Genomic DNA, 20539 nt, shown 5'->3' on the forward strand with positions numbered 1-20539 from the left:
TGTGTGTGTGTGTGTGTGTGTGTGTGTGTGTGTGTGTGTTACGTGATAGCATAAAATATAGTTAGAGGGTCAGTTTCCAAAAGCTATCTAGACACCCGTCTTCCAGTCCCAGGTAGGACAGGGACTCTTTAAATTGGGACGAGGTAGATTTATGCTTATAAATATTACTGTGTATGTTGTGCCTGACACTAGATCCAAACTCTATCCCCTCCACGCTCCTAGAGCAAACCCCACACTAGGGATTTGTCTTCATCATTTCCTGTGTGGTTTCAATACATAAATTCAGCCTTGACTCTAGATCATACTGTGCAACCAGTCTTACTTATCATCTTGATTCATCCATTGAACAAATATTTATTTGATAGTTCTATGCTGCCAGATGCTGGGTTAGCCCTCTGAAGACACAATGGTGAGTATTTTGGAAGTGATCTCTGCCCTTCCGGAGTGTGCATTCCAGTGAGAGGACAGCATAAACAAGAGGATATGGGGATGGTAAAGGGTGGGGAAGCCAAGATCTTACATTCTAAGAACCAAAAGAAGGACTACGCTGTTCATAAGCAGGAGCCTGAGCAGAAAGAGAAGGGCAAAGCTGCGCAGGCAGAATGAGACTTGACATTAGAAACTGTGAACACTGCAAAAGGAACTTGGGCTCGTTTTTAAAAGAATAGAACACAGGAAGACAGACCTATCTTTTCAAACCTGATAGACCTAGTCAAAGACAGTAACTTAAATTCAGAAGGAAAACCATGATGGAGCAATCCTGAGGTTCTTGATCATATAAACAGCTCTCTTGCCTTTGGCATGATGCCGTAACATTTAAACACTAACTGCCCATAAGATGCAAAAAGTGAGTCATACATTCAGGATTGTGGTGTGCCTGTGACTCAACTTATAAAGATCTCCGTTTACAAGTGCCCTTTGAATCTCTGTATCCCCAAGTCTATAACAAAATTGCTTCATTCAATTTCGTATTTATAAAAACTCTGAAATGATAATCTAGACTTAAATTCTTCCAATTGTGTTAGGAATTTACTGAATTGTAATCTGACTTTAGTCCTAAAGCAAGATTTACTTGGAAATAGTGGGCCGTTGTTTGGACAGTTGTAATTTCAGTATAATTAAGGTACATTGATGCTTTGTTCTTGATGGCCTCAATTCTTCAATCCTTAAGCTATTTCTAGAGTTGAGGAATGTCCTCCAGTGCTTCGGTACTTTGGCAGAGCAGTATGCTAACAGATGGCTTTGCAACTGGGCTTGTCATATTGTTTGTATAAATTATCATTCTTATGTTCCATATTAGTCATATACATAGCAATGCAACAAAATTGGGGTGAAGCTAGTAAAAACATTTTACGTGTTTTGTGCATGTCAATACGTCAGAAAAAAATGTTTTAATTTTTATTTCATTAGTTTTATAACTATGACTGGTTGGTACTGGTTTAACTTTTAAAAGTGGGAGACACAGGTAATTTTCCAGAGAAAGACAGGCAGAATGTTGCATAGAAACCTGTCTTCTGCTGATGTCCTCAGGGACCAGGACACCACAGCGTGCTGTTCAAAGAACTGCAGACAGAGACTCTTTCTGGGAAATTAATCCTCTAAAGGGAACTCTCAGGTCAGGAATTCCCTCCAGGGAACTGTGACCAGTCAGAGAGGAGGATTGACACCACAGCCAGCACCTGTTCTCATGTTCACTAGGAGACAGATTTGCTTTCCCAAAGACTCTTCTGTCTGTGTACAAGACAACCCATGCTTACCACATGCTCCCCCCACTCTCCATAAGACCCACTAAAGCCCCAAGCTTCTATTCCTGTCCATACTTTAGGATGCCACACAAGCTTCAGTCAGCTGAGTTTTCTTTGAGAATCTTATTGTGTGCATCTCCTGAGTGTATACATGTATTTAAAATGTTTGCTTTCTTCTGCTAATCTTTCTTATGTCCATATAGTTTATGCCTCAGCTAAGGAACCTTGAAGGATAGAAAGAAAGAAGCTGGTTTTGACTTCTCTGTGATATAAAGGATAGGTGCCTGAAGAACATGTATCGGTGTAAAACTTATGGGTACCGCAATGTCTGGGTGGACAAGAGAAGGACAATTTGTACTCACCTATAAGCCTCTCATCCAATCAGATACCCATGCTATCTTTAAAGATTATTCAATATTTTTCCTCAGGGGTATTTGATTCAAATGGACTGAATCCTTCTTATTAGTTCTCCCATTACAACTTCTTTCACACCTGTTTCTTCTTGTCAATTATTACTTTCATGTCCTACATGAATTCTTTGCTACTTCTTAACAGTTCAGGTCCCATCTCAGGTGCTAACCACAGTGGATGGGTCTTCCCACCCAGTTTACCTATCCACGACAATCCCCACAGGCATACCTAGGAGATCTGTCTCTCAAGGGGGTCTAGATCTCAACAAGTTGACAATGAGATTAGCCATCCCAGCCATCACCATCAATTTGATGCAACTTGGTATCTACACATCACTTTAAGCATAAGTGCCTTACACATGGACAGCCTACCAAGATCTGCTGTCATCTAAATGTAGCCTGGTCCCATTAACCACAGCCGGGTCATCTTCTATGTGCCATCCCTGGGAGAACACTTCTGGGCAGTTCCTTTTGAGGATCAGAGAACCCCTTCATCTTAAGCTTCCTGCCTTCTAATGAACTTGAGTCTTCACAAGATGAACCTCTGATAGGAAAAGATTTAATCTCAGGAAATCTTCCCTATTGTCCCTTTTTAAGTTTTCATCCGGTTTTATGTGGAAATTCTTGCAACCCACATTGCTGGCACCATTTTGTTGATGGAGTTTTCTTGTCCTGCCAGGTTCTGCTGCTGCCTTGGTCCCAAATAAGCACACAAGACTTATATTAATTATAAAACTGTTGGCGGACAGCTAGAGCTTCTTATTGGATAGCTCTGTCTTAATTATTAACCCATTTCTATGAATCTATGTATTTCCATGTGGTCTTGGCTTACTGGAGAATGCCTGGACCTGTTACTCCTTTCATGGCCACATGGTGTCCCCTTGTTGCCTCTCTCTACCTACCTTTCCCAGAATTTTCCTTGTCTCCTAGTCCCGCCTATTTCCCTGCCTTTATTGGCCAGTGTTTTATTCATCAACCATTAAAAGAAACATATAAACAGAAGGACATCCCCATCACCCCTCATCTTAGGCTTCATGCCTTTTGATGAACTTGAGTCTTCACCAGATAGAACCTCTGATGGGAAAAGATTTTATCTCAGGAAATCATCCCTATTGTCCCAAGGTAGCACTGGAAGTTTCTCTTCAGCGGCACTGATCTCTTCAATACTTACAGATGTTTAATCAGCCCAGCCTGAATGATTTCCTGTTTTGAAATTTTCTCCCCTGAAAATTTAGTCCATTATCTTTAAATTTAATTTCACTCAAGTTCTCAGGACACAGTCAGAATGAAGTCACATTGCTGACCGAAGTATCCCATGGGTACGGGGTAAGCTAACCCAGTTCCTAATAGAGTCCTTTTTCCCCTCTGAAATCTCATGAACCAGGTCTCTGCTGGCTGAGTTTCTCTCAGAATTCCTGTCTCCTAAGCTCCCCCTAAAATAGTCCATTAGTCTCTGATTGTCTAGCACAGAGTACAAAACTTGTCCACACTGTAGCCACAACCATCCCAAAGGTCAGGTTTTTCCACATGGTTGTGTTTATCAATGCAATAACCCTATTCCTGGTAACAAATTTCTGTTTGGTAACTTGTTCTGTTGTTGATATGGAATGCAGTAACAAAAAGAACCTAAGGAAAAATGAGCTAATTTTGGTCAACAGTTCCACTGTAAAGTCCATCATGGTGGGGAATTCCTGGCAGTGGGGGCTTGTGGCAGATGGTCATGTCACATCTGCACTCAGGATGCAGGAAATGATAGGTGTGCTGTCCACAGTTCTTTGTCCTTTTTATGTAGCCCAGAACCACACAAAGTGAAAGGGTCTTCCCACCTTGACTAGCCAAACCAAGATCACACCTCACAGCATGTCCAGAAGCTTGTATTCTGGGTGATTCTACATCTCATCAAGTTAACAGTTGAAATCAATATCACACCCATGATTATCAGAAAAAAAAAAGGTAAATTGGCTACTATTGTAGCAAGTGACAGAAAGGAGAGAAGTGACTGGAATCAGGTCACAGAATGTCTTTCTAAAGAGACAATATGTAAGCCAAGAGCTGAGCAGTAAGAAGAAATTAGAAGGCAGAGAGGTTCCAAAGAAAACCAAAGTTGTAATGTGGAGATGAGCATACCGTTTCCTGGAAACGGAAATATAATAAACACAGTGAGTAAGAGGGAAATTCTGTGGTGAAACCAATGTGGCTTTGGGATTTGCCCCTACCCATTATAGCTTCTACTCATGTCTGAGTGTGGGACACCATTCTAAAAACCTCATGAGATGTACCTTTTGGTCATCTAGGAGATGACTAAAATGTAAGTAAAGAGACCACTTGTTGACTATGGTTAAAATCAAGTCAGAGATCATGCCTTGGACTTGGATTATAGCAGCAAGGATGGAAATAAATGTTCACGTGCACACACTCATTAAGTAAAGCTTGGTGGTGGGTAATGCAAGAGTAAGAACAGATCAGAGTTAAATTGAAGAGGCTTGCCATGTGAAAATGCATTAGCAGTGATGTCCTTTGCTGAACTAAGAAAGATGCCTAAATCTACACTGACTATAAATGTCTGACATCTTGAAGTGAATTGGTTACACATGAGTGTGGAAGTAAAAACAGAAATACATTTTAACAGCATCTGGCAATATCTTATATGGAAAACTTTCCTTGTGCTGTATTATGTATTTTATTCAAAATGTTAAGAATGAGGGCTTTGAGATGGCTCTGTGGGTAAAGGACTGCCTGTACAAGCGTGAAGACATGATCTCAGATCCACACCACTCATGTAAAAGCCAAATGATACAGAAAGAGACAGTAACCATGACACTAGTATGGATATAGGAGGATCCCTGGAGCTTGGTGCCAGCTAGTCTAACAAAAATGGCCAACCCTGGTTTAGATGAGAGACCCTATCTCAAAAACAAGGTAGACAGTGATAGAGTATGATTCTTGACATCAACTTCTTATCTGCACACACACATGCAAAAGGCATGCACACCCACTCACACAGCACGAGCACGCGCACACACACACACACACACACACACACACACACACACACACACACACACACACACACAAACTGTATTAAGACTAGTCTTTCCTCTTTTTTATAATTAAGAATGTCTCTGATGGCCAGAATATGAAAGGTCCCTTAAAGAAAATTAAATGTATGGACAGTCAAAGCTATGTTATGACTTTAATATGAGACTAAATTCATTTAGTCCTTTGATTTGAAGCCATAAGTGAGTCTTGGGGCTGTCATCAGATGTTGAGTAGGTGCTCAGTTCAATTCCTGTGATGCTGAAAAACAATGCTGGAATTTTTAAAAAGTATTTAATATCCTCTGATCATTTTTCCTAAAATAAAAGTGCTTTCATCTTTACAGTTTCCTCCAAATAAGAAAATATATTTGTTGAGAAACATAATAGTAAAATATTACATATAAACTTGCAAAAACATAACAGGTCACACAATGAAAAAATGATAAAAACTGAAGAAACTTCCCTATCTAGTGCCAAAGCATGACTCATTTGCAAAAAACTAAACATTTTAGTGAACCTAAACAAAACCAGCCTGACTGAGGTGGGCAGAAAGCGTGGACTGCACATGGCCAACATAAATTTCCAAGCCTGAGTTTTTTCATTAAAGTAAAAAGTTATAGAATGTTTTTAAAGAAATGGGGCTAGAAAGATCCTCAGGAGTTAAGAGCACATACTACTCCTGCAGTGGACCCAAGCTCAATTCCCAGCACCCATGTCAAAAAGCTCATAACCACTTATAACTCAGGCTTCAGGAGATCCAACACATTCTTCTGGCCTCTGTGGACACATGCACTCAACATGTGTACATACCACTCACTACTCTCCCCAGCACACACATATAATTAAAACATACAGACACATTTGCATGCACATAATTAAAAGTCAAATATTTTTAAATTAGTATTATTGTTATGTATGGGTATTTTGCCTGCATGTATGTTTGTGCAACACTAATTAACCTAGTGCCTATGGAAGCCAGAGGTGTTGGATCTCCTAGAATTGGAGTTACAGATGGATGAGAGCTGCCATGTGGATTTTGTGGGTCTAATCTAGGTTCTCTGGAAGAACAGCCAGTGTTCTTAACTGCTGAACCATCTCTCCAGCTCCTAAGAGTAAAATAAAGCTTTTTAAAGGAATGGTATTCACTAATGGCAAGCACTATTCATATAGTAAATAATAGTAGATGAAGCTTAGCCAAATCTGTGAACGAATATGGAACATTTCACTTATAATATAGATACAAAACTACTAAAAGATGCTTGGCAATTGCTTTCCCTTTTAGATAGTTCTGAACTTCCCATGGCAATGGATACATCATATTACTTTGTATAACCCCGGAGGCATCAACAAAGCAAAAGACTAATTTCAACCCAAACTCGATTTGAATGCTAACAAATTCCAAACTCAGAGACTCTTTTTTCTTGCTATTTAAAAAATAATGTTTTCATTTGTGCCTTTATTTTCATTCAATTCCTAAAAGTTTCTAATTTACTTCTTGATTTCTGTCCTGACCCAATTTTCATTCACTAGTGAGTTACTCAGCTTCCATGAGTTTGTATACTTTCTGCTGTTCCTATTGTTGTTCCTCTGTGGTGGTCAGGTAGGCTGTGGGTGTTATTTCAGTTTTCTTGTGTCTGTTGAGATTTGTCTTGTGTCCTAATGTGTGACCAATTTTGAAGAAAGTGCCATGAGGTACTGAGAAGAAAGTACAATCTTTATTTTGGGGATGGAATGTTCTGTAGATGTCTGTTAGGACCATCTGATATATGGTGTTATCTAACCATATCTAACCAGCATTTCTCTATTTAGTTTTTGTCTGGATGACCTGACCTGACCTGTCTGTTGGCTAGTGTAGGGGTACTGAAGTCACCCACTAATACTATGTTAGGGTTAATATGTGACTTTAGTTAGGGTCAATATGTCATTTCTTTTATGGATTTATGTACCTTTTGTGATGGTACATAAATATTTGGAATTGTAATATCCTCTTGGTGAATTTTTCCTTTAATGTAGTGGTTATCAACCCACATATCACGCCCACTTTGGTGGGTGAAGGAACCTTTCACAGGGATTGCATATCATATATCTTGCATATCAGATATTTACATTAAAATTCCTAACAATAGTAAAATTACAGTTACAAGTGGTAGTGAAAATAATTTTTGTCTTTTTTCTCCATTTTTTATTTGAATTAGAAACAAGATTGTTTTACATGTCAATCCCAGTTCCCTATCCCTCCCCTCCTCCCCTGCCCCCCCAACTAACACCCTACCTGTACCATACCCTTTCTGCTCCTCAGGGAGGATGAGGCCTTCCATGGGGGGGGTCTTCTGAGTCTGTCATAGCCTTTGGGATAGGGCCTAGGCCCTCCCCCATGTGTCTAGGCTCAGGAAGTATCTATCCCTCTATGTGGAATGGGCTCCCAAAGTCCATTCCTATGCTAGGGATAAGTACTGATCTACTACAGAAGGCCCCATGATTTCTGAGGCCTCCTCATTAACACCCATGTTCATGGGGTCTGGATCAGTCCCATGCTGGTTTCCCAGCTATCAGTCTGGGGACAAAGAACTCTCCCTTGTTCAGGTCAGCTGTTTCTGTGGGTTTCACCAGCCTGGTCTGGGCCCTTTGCTCATCCCTCCTCCTTCTCTGCAACTGGATTCCAGTTCAGTTCAGTGTTTAGCTGTGGGTGTCTGCTTCTACTTCCACCAGCTGCTGGATGAAGGCTATAGGATGGCATATAAGTTAGTCATCAATCTCATTATCAGGGTAGGGCATTTAAGGTAGCCTCTCCTTTGTTGTTTAGATTGTTAGTTGGTGTCATCTTTGTAGATCTCCAGACATTTCCCATGTCTGATTTCTCTTTAAACCTATGTCTCCTTCTATTTTGGTATCTCTTATCTTGCTCTCTGCTATCGTTCCCTTAACTCAACCTTCCTGCTCCCTCATGTCCTCCTCACCCCTCCTCATTCTCCTAGCTCCCTCTCCCCTCCCCCCCTGCTCCCAGTTTACTCAGGAGATATCTTGTCCTTTTTCCCTTCTCCCGGGAACCATGTATGTCTCTCTTACAGTCCTCCTTGTTTCCTAGCTTCTCTGGCGGTATGAGTTGTAGGCTGGTAATCCTTTGCTCTATATCTAAAATCCATTTATGAGTGAGTGTATACCATGTTTGTCTTTTTGTGACTGGGTTACCTAGCTCAGAATGGTTTCTTCTAGTTTCATCCATTTGCCTGTGAATTTTAAGATTCCTTTGTTTTTGTTTTTGTTTTTTTTCTGCTGAGTAATACTCCATTGTGTAAATATACCACATTTTCTCTATCCATTCTTCAGTTGAGGGGCATCTAGGTTGCTTCCAGTTTCTGGCTATTACAAATAATGCTGCTATGAACATAGTTGAACAGATGTCCTTGTATGAATGTGCTTCTTTTGGGTATATGCCTAAGAGTGGAATTGCTGGATCTTGTGGTAGACTGATTCTCATTTTCCTGAGGAATCACCACACTGATTTCCAAAGTGGCTGTTTGCACTCCCACCAGCAGTGGAGGAGTGTTCCCCTTTCTCCATATCCTCTCCAGCACAAGCTGTCATTGGTGTTTTTTATTTTAGCCATTCTGACAGGAGTAAGATGGTATCTCAGAGTTGTTTTGATTTGCATTTCCCTGATGGCTAAGTGTTACAATAAATCTTTCCACCATAAGCTGCCTGAGCCCCACTGCCACGTGCGTGCTTTACGACAGCCGCCTGCCCGAGTTAGGCCCAAATGAATACACAGAAACTTGTATTAGGTTCAGTGCTGCTTGGCCAATGACTAGGATTCTCATCTGCGAGCTCAGTCTCAATTATCATAAATCTATATATTTTATAAGACTTATCTTATCGGACGCCTTGTTGGCATCCTCCCTTGCCGGTGGATCACATCCTGCCAATGGAGTCGGCGAAGGGAAAAAAGGGGCCCTTCCTGTTTCTCCTTCACTTAAATATGAATCTCCTTGCTATGTCACTTCCTGCCTGGATCACCACTTCTCTACTACATTTCCCAGAGTCCTCTTTGACTCCTAGTCCAGTCTAACTTGCTGTCTCATTGGCCAAACAGTATTTTATTTAACAATCAATAAGATAAACATACACAGTACATTCTCCATCAGCTAAGGATGTTGAACACTTTCTTAAGTGTCTTTCAGCCATTTTAGATTCCTCTATTGAGAATTGTCTATTTAGTTCTATACCCAACTTTTTAATTGGATTATTTGGTGTTTTGGAGACTAGCTTCTTGAGTTCTTTGTAGATTTTGGAGATCAGCCCTCTGTCAGATGTGGGGTTGGTGAATACCTTTTCCCATTCTGTGGGCTGCTGTTTTGTCTTGCTGACTGTGTCCTTTGCCTTACAGAAGCTTCTCAGTTTCAGGAGGTCCCATTTATTAATTGTCAATCTCAGTGAGGTACTAACTGTATTAAAGGATTGCAGCATTGGGAAGATTGAGAATTCCACTGTTTTAGTGAATATGTCATGTCCTTCTTTATCTATTCTGGCTAATTTTGGTTTGAAGTCCATTTTATCAAATATTAAAATAGCTATATGCCTGCTTGCCTCTTGGGTCTATTTAATCGGAATACACTTCCAGTCTTTCACCCTAAGGTGACATCTGCTTTTGATGGTAAGTGGTATGATTTTTTGGATAGAACAGAAAAATGGATCCTGTTTTCTAATCCAATCTGTCACTCTGTGTTGTTTTATTGTGAAATTGAGACCATTAATATTGAGAGTTGTTAATGAGCAATGTTTGTTGGCTTCTGTTATTTTGTTGTGGTGGTGTAGGGCTCCTCCCTTTGACTGGCCATTCTAGGGTTGTTTATTTCTTGTGTCCCTTCAGTGTGGATAATGTCGTCAGACTGAAGTTTTTCTCCTAGTGCCTTCTATAGAGGTGGATTGGTGGGCAGAAGTTCCTTTCACTTATTTTTATCACAAAGTGTTTTTCTTTCTCTGTCAATTGTGGTTATTAGTTTTGCCAGGTATATTAGTCTGAACTGGCATTTGTAGTTTCTTAGAGCTTGTAGAATGTCTGTCCAAACCCTTCTGGTTTTCACGGTCACCACTGAAAGAAATCATCTTATTATTATGGGTCTGCATTTAAATATGTTTTCCCCATCTGGCAGCTTTAATATCCTTTTTGTTCTGTATATTTAGTGTTTTGATTATTACGCACCATGGAGAATTTCTTCTCTAGTCCTATTTGGTGTTCTGTGTGCTTCTTATGCTTATATAGGCACCTCCTTCTTTAGATTGAGGTAATTTTCTTTTTTTTTTTTTTTTTTTTTGTTTTTTTCAAGACAGGGTTTCTCTGTGGCTTTGGAGGCTGTCCTGGAACTAGCTCTTGTAGACCAGGCTGGTCTCGAACTCACAGAGATCTGCCTGCCTCTGCCTCCCAAGTGCTGGGATTAAAGGCGTGCGCCACCAACACCTGGCCGAGGTAATTTTCTTCTATGATTTTATTTAAAATATTTTCTGTGCCTTTGATCTTGGTTTTAAGTCCTTCCACTATCCCTAATTTTTTTTTCAGGTTTGGTCTTTTTATGGTCTCCTGTATTTTCTGGTTGTTTTTTGCCTGGATATTTTTAGATTTAACATTTTCTTTGACTGAGATATCCATTTCTTCTACTTTGTCTGTAAGATCTGAAATTTTGTCTTCCATGTTTTTTGACCTGTTTGTGAAGCTTACCTCTGAGGTTTTTGTTGAATTTTTAATTTCCAACTTTACTCCAGCTTGGGTTTTCCTTAGTGATCCTATTTATTTGTTAAATTCTATTTTTGCGTCCTAAATTGTTTTCATTATTTTATTCAGCTGTTTGTGTTTTCATGGTCTTCATTAAGACATTTATTCAGATCCTCATTAAGGTCCTTGTACATATTCACAATTGCTATTTTGAAGTCCTTGTCTTGTGCTGCAACTGACTTGCTTTTCTCGGGGCCTATTGTGATGGGGTTGCTGGCTTCTGGAGAAGCATGTTGTCTTGGCTGTTCATGTTTGTGTTTTTGCTCTGGGATCTGGGTATCTGAAACTATGATATTTGAAGTGTTTCTTGGTGCAGACATCTTGTCTTCTCTTTGTTGGGTAGGTGTTACATTCCTTGGTTGCTGTTGTGCACTCTGGATCCTAACCAAGTGTGTTGGTTATGTGTCTCTGAGTATCAGCCTAGTGTGGACACTGTGGGTCCTTGGTGGAGGGTGGGTCTATGGTTTGGCAGGAGTCATAAAGGAATGGAGATGGGCTAGAAGAAAAGACTGAAATAGACCCAAAACAAGAGACTCTAGTACATGAAACTTCACTGTATTTTAAATGACCCTAAAAGCAATACATTTTTTAGTAATATCAATCATGTCATTTTTGCCTTGGATCAGTAAAATTAAAGTCAATAATTCTAGTTTTTAGTATAGCTAAAGAGTTCAGCTAAAGACTAGTTAAAATGTTAATTAATCATTTATGCTGTATTCTTCCTTTGTTTTCCTTGTCTTCCCCATTCCTTCCATCCCATTTTATTCCACTCAGCATGCTATATAGTTTGTTTGTTGATATAGTTTGTTTCCAAAGTAAGCATCAAATATTTAAAAAAAAAACACAAGTAGCTGATTCAAAATTATCAAAAGTGAATATTCACAGTATATAAAATGCTTGGATTACTTCACTATTATCTACAACAGTTCATATTTGGACTTAACAGAACTTTTTGTGTGTGTGTTTTTTTTTTGAGACAGAGTGTCTCTGTGTAGATTTGGAGCCTATCCTGGCACTTTCTCTGGAGACCAGGCTAGCCTCAAACTCACAGAGATCCGCCTGCCTCTGCCTCCTGAGTGCTAGGATTAAAGATGTGTACCACCAACAACCGGCCTTAATAGAATCTTATGTTCTTAAACTCAGCTTTTGTCTTCTAAACTGAGAAGTCATCTCTTTTCTATTTTCCATGCCCTTGATTTCCTAGGTATAATTTAAATTCTGACACTTATTTCCCAGTCTTCTTGTTACTGCTCATCAAAATTACCTCATCTTTCCCTCTGCATTTTAAAATTCTGATCTGTCACTACCCCCATCTTTTGCTCTGTCTTAAACACACACACACACACACACACACACACACACACACACACACACACACACTTTTTCTATCATCCTATACTTTTCTGGTTTTTAGAGATCTCTTAAAGTTATTCTTATACTAGTTTTTCAATTTGTCTTTTTGTCAGCCTTTTTGAAAAAAATCTGTTTTCTATTATAGTCGGTATTTTTCTGAGAATAACTTCATATTATAGAAGGCAAATAATTCTCAAATAATAACCCATAATGATGGAACTTCTGGTAATTTTTAAAGAGTTGTTTGTGTATTCTAACTTGGCAAATTGTTCATTCGTTTGTTTGTTTCATAGTAAGAGAAAAGCTTAGGGAAGGAAGATTGGGTGGGTCATCATTTAAGGCAGGTTAACACTTGAAAACCTGTTTTTCACAATGAGAAAGCTTGGAAATTAAACATGGAAAATGATTTACTCTAAGCATCTGTTGAAGAAATTTGAAAAAATTAGTAGACTTTAGGTACAAAAACAAAACCCAAAGTGAAACACAAGTATGATGAAGGTAAGTGATTGTAAAGCAGCAGTCTGGGTGCAACTAAACAAGAACCTCCTGGGAGCAGGTGAGCTTGAGAGGAGATTCAAACAGGGAAGGGGAAGAGCCCAAAGTCACCTAATAAATAGAGGTAAGTGGATGTGGTAAATAACAGACGAAGACCAATCCAACATGTGTCTTGTTTGTGCATAGTGTTTATAGAGCTCTTAATGCATACTGGGCAATTTCCTAAGTATAATGAACTCCTCCTATTTTTTAATCTTCATCCAGGAAATGAGATAGATTAATATAAGATAGATAGATAAATAGATAGATAGATAGATAGATAGATAGATAGATAGATAGAAATAAAAAACAGTATGGCTACCACTTTATCTTCATTTTCTACATGAGGAATCAAAGCTGAAGAGAATTTAGATAATAAAATTTGAAATAAATTGAGATATTTACAGAGGGAAGCTAGCCTGGAATCTGAGCTCCAAGCCACAGTTGTCTTTAATACAGAATTCATTTTGATGAAGGAGGTGGTAAGTGACGGTAGTGGACCCACCCCCTCAAGAGCAAAGCATGCTAGCTGCAGTGACCTCAAACGTACACCAGGCCACAGGCAAAGAACTCAATGGAATAACCCTTTAACTGTGGGGAGATGGTCCTTTAGAAGAAAGAATACCCATCTCAAGAGAAACTTATGCCAACAATTAACAACATCAAACTTAATCTTTTGTTAATACAGGTAAGGACAAGAGCAAAGGGCTAGATGCAGTAAGAAAGCGGACTCTTGTGATCTCTGTTGATGTGCAATGTAAAATGCTTCAACTTTTGCCAGAATTTCTGCATTTGTTTATTGAATAAATATCCACTGAATGTTTTCTAATATATATTAGACTCTGAACTTTAGTGCTAAATGCCACCCCACCTTCCCGTCCAACCCTCTATTCCCAGAAGAAAAAAAAAAAAGCAACATAGTACTTGCTTACATAGAGTTTATTTGAAGTTACATTTTTTAAAAGTTCATCCTAACAAAGAAATTATGTGAAAACTAGTTCTTAGGTATCAATAACATTATGACAGAGTAAATAACTTAGTGGGGTGATTAGGAGATAGAATTGTTGGAGCTAAACAACACATCAGTAATTTGGAATGTCACCACATTCACAAGTTGGGCAAAGATACTGAGAGGCAAAAGGGTAGAAGATAAAGGAAAATACATAACAAGTGTATTTGCATAGAAGTTCAGTCTCGGGTAGTGTGTCATCACTCCAGGAAGAAAACATGATGGAAAAGGAAGGAAATGAGAATTTCTAAAATCGAACAAAACTGAAATAGTTAGATTGGCATGACTCCCCAAGGGCCAAGCTGAATCAACAAAGGCCCCCATGTCAGCAAAACATCTGCTCTCATACAGTAAGGAGAAAATGCTGAACACTTCAAAAGTTAAAATTATCACAAATTATTTCTTAAGGAACTCTAGTCATACAAGATATTATGTCATCAGAAAGCAATGCAGTGGTTTTTGTTGTTGTTGTTTTGTTTTTGAAGACAGACAAAATATTAATGAAAATTGACATCAAACTGTCATTCAGATGAAGGTGAAATATCTTCAAGCAAGTAAGAATTATAAAGGCTTACCGACTATAGACATTCCCTGGAAGAATTGCTACAACAGAATGAAAAGCATTTCCAAGGGGCTGGGACACTGATGGCTCAGCAGTTAAGAGCATTGACTGCTCTTCCAGAGGACCCAGATTCAATCCCCAGCACCTACACAGTGGCTCACACTGTCTGTAACTGCAGTTCCAGGTACCCCGTGCCCTCTTCTGGCCTTCCAGGGCACTGCTGAATAAGCTAGACCATAGCCGGCTACAGACAGCATGGGAGGATCTGTTTATCACACTCAGGAAAGCAAAGCCTGCAGAATGTCAGGGCTGCAGCAGGAAGGGGGGTCCTGTGCAGGAACAGGTGCCTGCAACTGAACTGTGATGGCATTTATATGCTGAATGCCTTTGTCTGTGGATATAACTTGTTAAGCAGTTTCATCGTCACACTAAAGCTTTCTAGTAACCTATTTGGGTAACTTAGATAGGTATTCCCCTTTTCTAAATAAAGAGCCAAGGCTCAAGGAGGCTGTCCATTTTTCAGATATAGGCAATGGCATTAGGCCTTGGAGAATGAGACTAATTCAGAAACGTCCAAAAGGACTGAGTGCTCCATCCCTTGCTTTAAGCCTGGATTTCTTTCATTTGACTTCTACAATGAAAGGATGTTTTTGTGGAGTACATGTTCCTAGAGTGACAGTGAATTTTGTCTTTGTTTTGTGTTGATACAAGTACTTTCCATTACCTTTGTTGAAGACTCTTCCTCCTCTTTTCAAGTTAGTGTTCTGTCTATTCCTTATGTTGTTTTGGGATTTTTCCCCTTCATCTCTAATTTTTAGCTATTTGGGTATGAGGCAAGCATGGCTGGTTATCTTTATATTTATCCTCCTTGGAATTTGTTGCACTTCTTAAATCTGAGACTGAACGTCTTCCATCAGTCCTGGGAACTGTACTGTCATTGTCTCTTGGAATATTATTGTGCCCTAACCATCCCTCATTTCCTTCAGAGTACTGTCGCCATCTCTGTACTGAATGTTTTGGTTCTCCATGGGTATTTTCTACATATATCTTTGAAGTTTGGTGATCCTACCTTCTTCTGTCAAGAACACTGAGAGAATTTTTAATTTCAGATATTGTCGTTACAATTCTAAAAGGTATACTCTACTTTTTTATAAATTATGTTCATGAAATTTTCTATTTCCCTTCAATCTTTTTATTTAGCCTGAACAAATTTATAGTATGTTAAAGCCCCTTGTCTGCAAAACCAAAGACTGCAGTCTGATGCATGTATCATCTGTGTTTGTTACTCTCATGGCCTTTGCTTGCCCTGTAAAAACTGTTAAGTACATAACAGTGGGGTTGTTTGAATGTGAATGGTCCCCATAGGCTCTTATGTTTAAATTCTTGGTCCCCAGTTAGTGGAACTGTCTGGAAGGATTAGGAGATATGACTGTTTAGGTGGAAGCTTCACCCAGCCCCACTCTGCCCACTCTAGACCCCACCCCTGAGAATAGTACAGACCTCAACCCTGAAAAAGCCTGCTCCCCCAACAGCTCAGAGATGCTCAAGAACATGCTTACAGGTTATTTAAGACCCAGATCCTGGACCTGCCAATTAATTTCTCTTCCTCCTGGTTCTGAGAGTCACCTAGGAGAACTTTGCTTTGCTTTGCTTTGCTCTATTTGTTAAACCTGGTCTTATTAATTTGGCTGGATTTGGTTAATTGCATGGGTGGAAGAAACCCACTCTGGGGATTATTTTCAAAATACTTGTCAATGACCTTGTTGGAGTATGTGTGACCCTGAGAGTAGTCTTTGAGATTTCAAAAGCACAAGCTAAGCCCAGTATCTCTCTCTGTCTGCTACCTGTGGATCAGGATGTCAAGCTTTCAGTGAGATGCCTGCTAATTCCTGCCATGATATTCATGAACTAAACCTCTAAAACTGTAAGCAAGCCCCCAATTAAGTGTATGAGTTCCCTTGATCATGGTGCTTCTTCACATTAATAGAAAAGTAACTATGACAATGAATTTCCAACACAAATGTTTGCCTTTCCCCATTAGAGATGAGAGATTAAAACACCATGACTGGCTGGCTGAGTCATCAGTAAGATAGGTCAGACCTGAATTGCAGTATTAGGAAGTTCATCCCACTGATGGGTCATTCCTCTTTGTGTCCATGAACTTCCTTGGTTTTTAATAACAAACCTATGGGTCCTCAGCCTTGAAGACACAGGTATAGTCAGGTCTAGTCACTGGATGCATAATGCCTAATTTTTTAACTGCCAGTGCCACACACCTTCAAAGTCTTGTTTATGCCTTGGTGGGGAATATGGGTATTTGAGGGGCTTTACTTTGATTGACATAAGAGACCTCATACAGCCTTTGTATAATTCTAGCCTAGTGCAGTCCCAGCCTTCCATATGTCCACAAACACTAGTAAATACAACTTGGTCAAAATTAACTACTATTGTGTGCAATCAATATGGGTTACAGCCATACACATATTTCCAAAGGTCTTAGGAACTAAGATACCACTCAGTAGCAAAATTACAGTTATGAAGTAGCAACAAAACTAATTTTATGGTTGAGGGCAGTCACCACAACATGAAAAGCTGTATTAAAGGGTCCCAGCATTAAGAAGGTTGAGAACCAGTGCTCTAGAGAATTGAGTATCAACCTACATAACCATCTAAGGCTGGCCTGGAGCTAAGAAGGGATCAAAGCATGCTTAAAACTCTGGATTTTCTGGTCCTGAGAGCAGCAGAATTTTGACTGCTCCCTCACCTGGCTGCAGCACTAACAGACCCCAGCAAATAGACTTCCCTGGGTGCATGTAGCAACTGATAGTTCATGCATCTCCAAGACAATAAGAACTTGTAGTGAGATATCGACCCCACCCATACCTGTAGCACTGACCACGCCCAAACGGGAGTGGTCACAGGTGAAGACTTGACGGGGGACAGAACTAGATCTGGGGTCTCGGACCCAAGCTCTCTTGCTGCTGGTCGAGTCACAGGGAACAGCCTGGAGGATCCTTGGAGCTGGAACCAGTGGCGGTCACCCACCTCTTGTGTAAGTGTAATCTTCCCGAATAAACTTTACTTAACCTGTACTGAGTCTAGTCAATCTTGATTCCCACGCGATAAGGACTGGTTGCTGTTTATCTGACCACTAAAACATCCCAGGCTGGACTTACTTTCTTTTCTCTATGACCTTATAAGGTTCCTTCCCCTGGCTCCTGCTTCCCCCAATATGCAAATGAAACACCCTAGATGTTCTTGACCCAAATGGCATAACTACCACATGGAACCAACTGGCCTTTCTTACTGGGGTATGACTATCCCCTGCCCCTTCCTAATAAACGGGCTGTCCTCTGACTCAGACAGAATTTCCTGTGTTCTTTCCCATCATTCTCACAGCCCTCAGGATCCTTCTTCAGTTCTCGCTGTGGAGGACCCCGCAGGTCAGGCTAGTGCACAGTAGTCCGACCATACGAGACAAAAGAGGGACTTAAGTCAAGCATAAGGCCCTCATGGCTCAACCCTTCTGTGCCGGAGCACTTCATGCACAAGCCTAGTCCTCGTCAGCAGGTACTTTCCAGAGATGGAAACACTAGAGACTGTGGGCTCATTTAAAGGACTGTCCCTTCTGTTGTGCTAAAACTTCTGTTCTCACTACTTCCAGTGCCCATAAAAACAGTTTGTGTGACAGACTCAATTTGTTGTTGGAGATGCTGCCTATGAAAAACCTTAAGGAGATCCCCTGAAGACTGTTTTTATTGTGTTTACAAAAGCAAGTCTAGAGCAAAGTGTCTGGAAAAGGTAAAAATAAAGCAATGAGAAAAATAGGATCATGTAACTGCTAAAAGAAAACAAGAGTGGAAGGAAGAGGATGGCATTAAAGGTGGCAAGAAGCACAGTGTGAACATGTAGGTACCAAAGCGTGGCATGGAGACACTGGAAGAAGCAAGGGGTTCAACTCTAGAAGCAGCTGGAAAATGTGGACAGCACTAGCCCCTAAACTAGGGTCCCAGCCTGAATGGAGGGAGAAAGGGAGCTGGATGCAGGCATTGTCTCTCTCTGCAATGTGACCAGAGGCATCTTGATGCCAGGACCACAGCTACAGACAGCCACTTTCCCTATGATGGCTTCCCTGCCATGGTGGACTGTACCTTAAAACTTGAAATAAAATGGACTCTTCTTCCCTTAAATTGCCCGTCACAGCAGTGAGAAAACTATTTCCACCTTTTCCTCAAAGTTATATTCTTGGTTTTGAATATAACTTTGCTTTCCATTTCAATGAGGAAGATAGAGCAAATCTCCATGGCATCTGCCTGGTCCCCATTGACTACCAAACCCTCCACTCTCTCTTCTGTGCTCAAATTGAAAGTCAACTTTGTCCAGCGCTTCACAAATTTCATTTACTTTTCCATGGGATCTTAGGAGATCAGTGCCAATGTTTTAATTTCAGACTGGAAGCCAGTTTCAGTCACATTATTGGAAACAACTGATTCAGCTCTGCACACTGTCCCATTCCTGCCCAAACAGTGGCTCCACACCCTACAGCATCACCAACACCTGTGATGTTGTAAGACACAGATCCGTTTTGTTGTTGTTTGTTGTTGTTGTTGTTGTTGTTGTTGTTATGTAAGCAAAGGAATGGGTTTCAATGATTCCCTGGTGTTCTTCCGCTATTTGATGTTTAAAGAACAGCCCTGTGTGCCGTTGTGTTCTTTCCCATCCACTTTTCCACTATAAAACAGTGGCATCAATTATTTTTAAGTAAAGCTAGTGCTTAGATCGTGTAGTAGGGCTCAGTCTTTGTTCCCGAGGAAGCAGCATTAGGAAAGACGGGTCTTCCCAAGGCACCAACTAATTCCAATCCTCCATAAATCCTCTCAGTGTCTTGTGGCATTAAAAATGGAGCTTCTGGTGGTACCCTTCCCTGGCGTGATTGATTTCATTAAGTTTGGGTTCTGTGAGTCTCCACATTCAGGGCAACAGCTTAGTGGTAAGTTAGATCAAAAGAATTTAGGATTACCAGCCTTATAAGAGCCCATTCTTATTCTAATCATTCATTTTAACTGTTAATTTCTCATTCACTGAGAAAGAGCTTGGTTTAATTAAAAGCAGAAACAAATTTGGGGATTTTGACCTTGGAGTATGGGCTTATTTTAAGGCATATTGTTAGTGGTGAGTACTGAGAATCCACCCATGGAAAAGAGTTGGAGAGCCTCTAATTTCTTTTCTAAAACAAAGGAATCAAATGCCTCTTCTTTGTTCAGTGCAGAGGTCTGACTTACAGTAAACATTCTGATGGAAAGATGATGGTGAAAGGGTGGGGGACCAGTACTGCGTCACCAAGACCTCTGCTAACATTGTTCCCATTAGAACACAATGGCTCCAGACAAAGAGGAAACGATAGGGGTGAACCACAGCCCCCTCCGTTTCACATTCACATGGAGGGGATGGCACAGTAAACTTGAGACAGTTTTCTCCCTGAGCTTGACCCTTCCACATACACTTTACAGAAGAAAAAAGAAAACAACTTAATCATGTAAAGTAGACATAACACTAACCTTACCAGAGTGAAAATCTAATCACTTTGATTTTGAAGTTTCAAGGTTTTGAATGGACTCAAAAACGCTTCCTCTACAGTAGAGGTAGTTGCTTGCGCTCTGAAGTTCCTCGTCTCCTTCATTTCTGTAGCAGTGGGGCTGGTCCATTCCTGTTGCTGTTACAAAGGACTACTCTTGGCTGTCAAATATTTTGAATTCTTAGATGACAGTAAGTAAGAGACATAACTGCTTTCAATTTCCCATAAATCACCATGCTACCTTTTTCCCTTACAGACAGTCTATGGAGGATGAAGTTCATGACACTTTGAAACCATTAGACTCATTAACAGCTTATGGCTTCAGGGATAAAACCACATCACTCAGATCATTTGTTAAGCAACCATAGTATTTAAATAAACTCATAATTACCCTCAAGGATTTGTATTCAATGCATTATTTCCTGACACATTTTAAAAAATCTTCTTACACTAGCACAACCACTCGCCTTAAATGTTCTTTGCTCTTCTTTCTCTTCACATTCTCAAAGACATTACCAAAGGAACCCTTTGCTACATCCAGGGTGG

The 20539-nt window shown here is 40.1% G+C and overlaps 1 protein-coding gene across 1 annotated transcript in view; it reads left to right on the top strand.

Annotated features, from left to right (window-relative positions):
• The first annotated feature begins 268 nt into the window (after positions 1–268).
• The window catches only part of LOC113830664 (protein FAM227B), a 47971-nt gene continuing 27700 nt past the window's right edge, over positions 269–20539 (top strand). Inside the window, exon 1 of the mRNA XM_027421947.2 lies at positions 269–409. The gene's annotated coding sequence lies outside the window, so the exon portion shown is untranslated. The remainder of the gene's footprint in view (positions 410–20539) is intronic.

This window comes from Cricetulus griseus, chromosome 6 (genome assembly GCF_003668045.3).
Source record: "Cricetulus griseus strain 17A/GY chromosome 6, alternate assembly CriGri-PICRH-1.0, whole genome shotgun sequence".
Taxonomy (NCBI): Eukaryota; Metazoa; Chordata; class Mammalia; order Rodentia; family Cricetidae; genus Cricetulus; species Cricetulus griseus.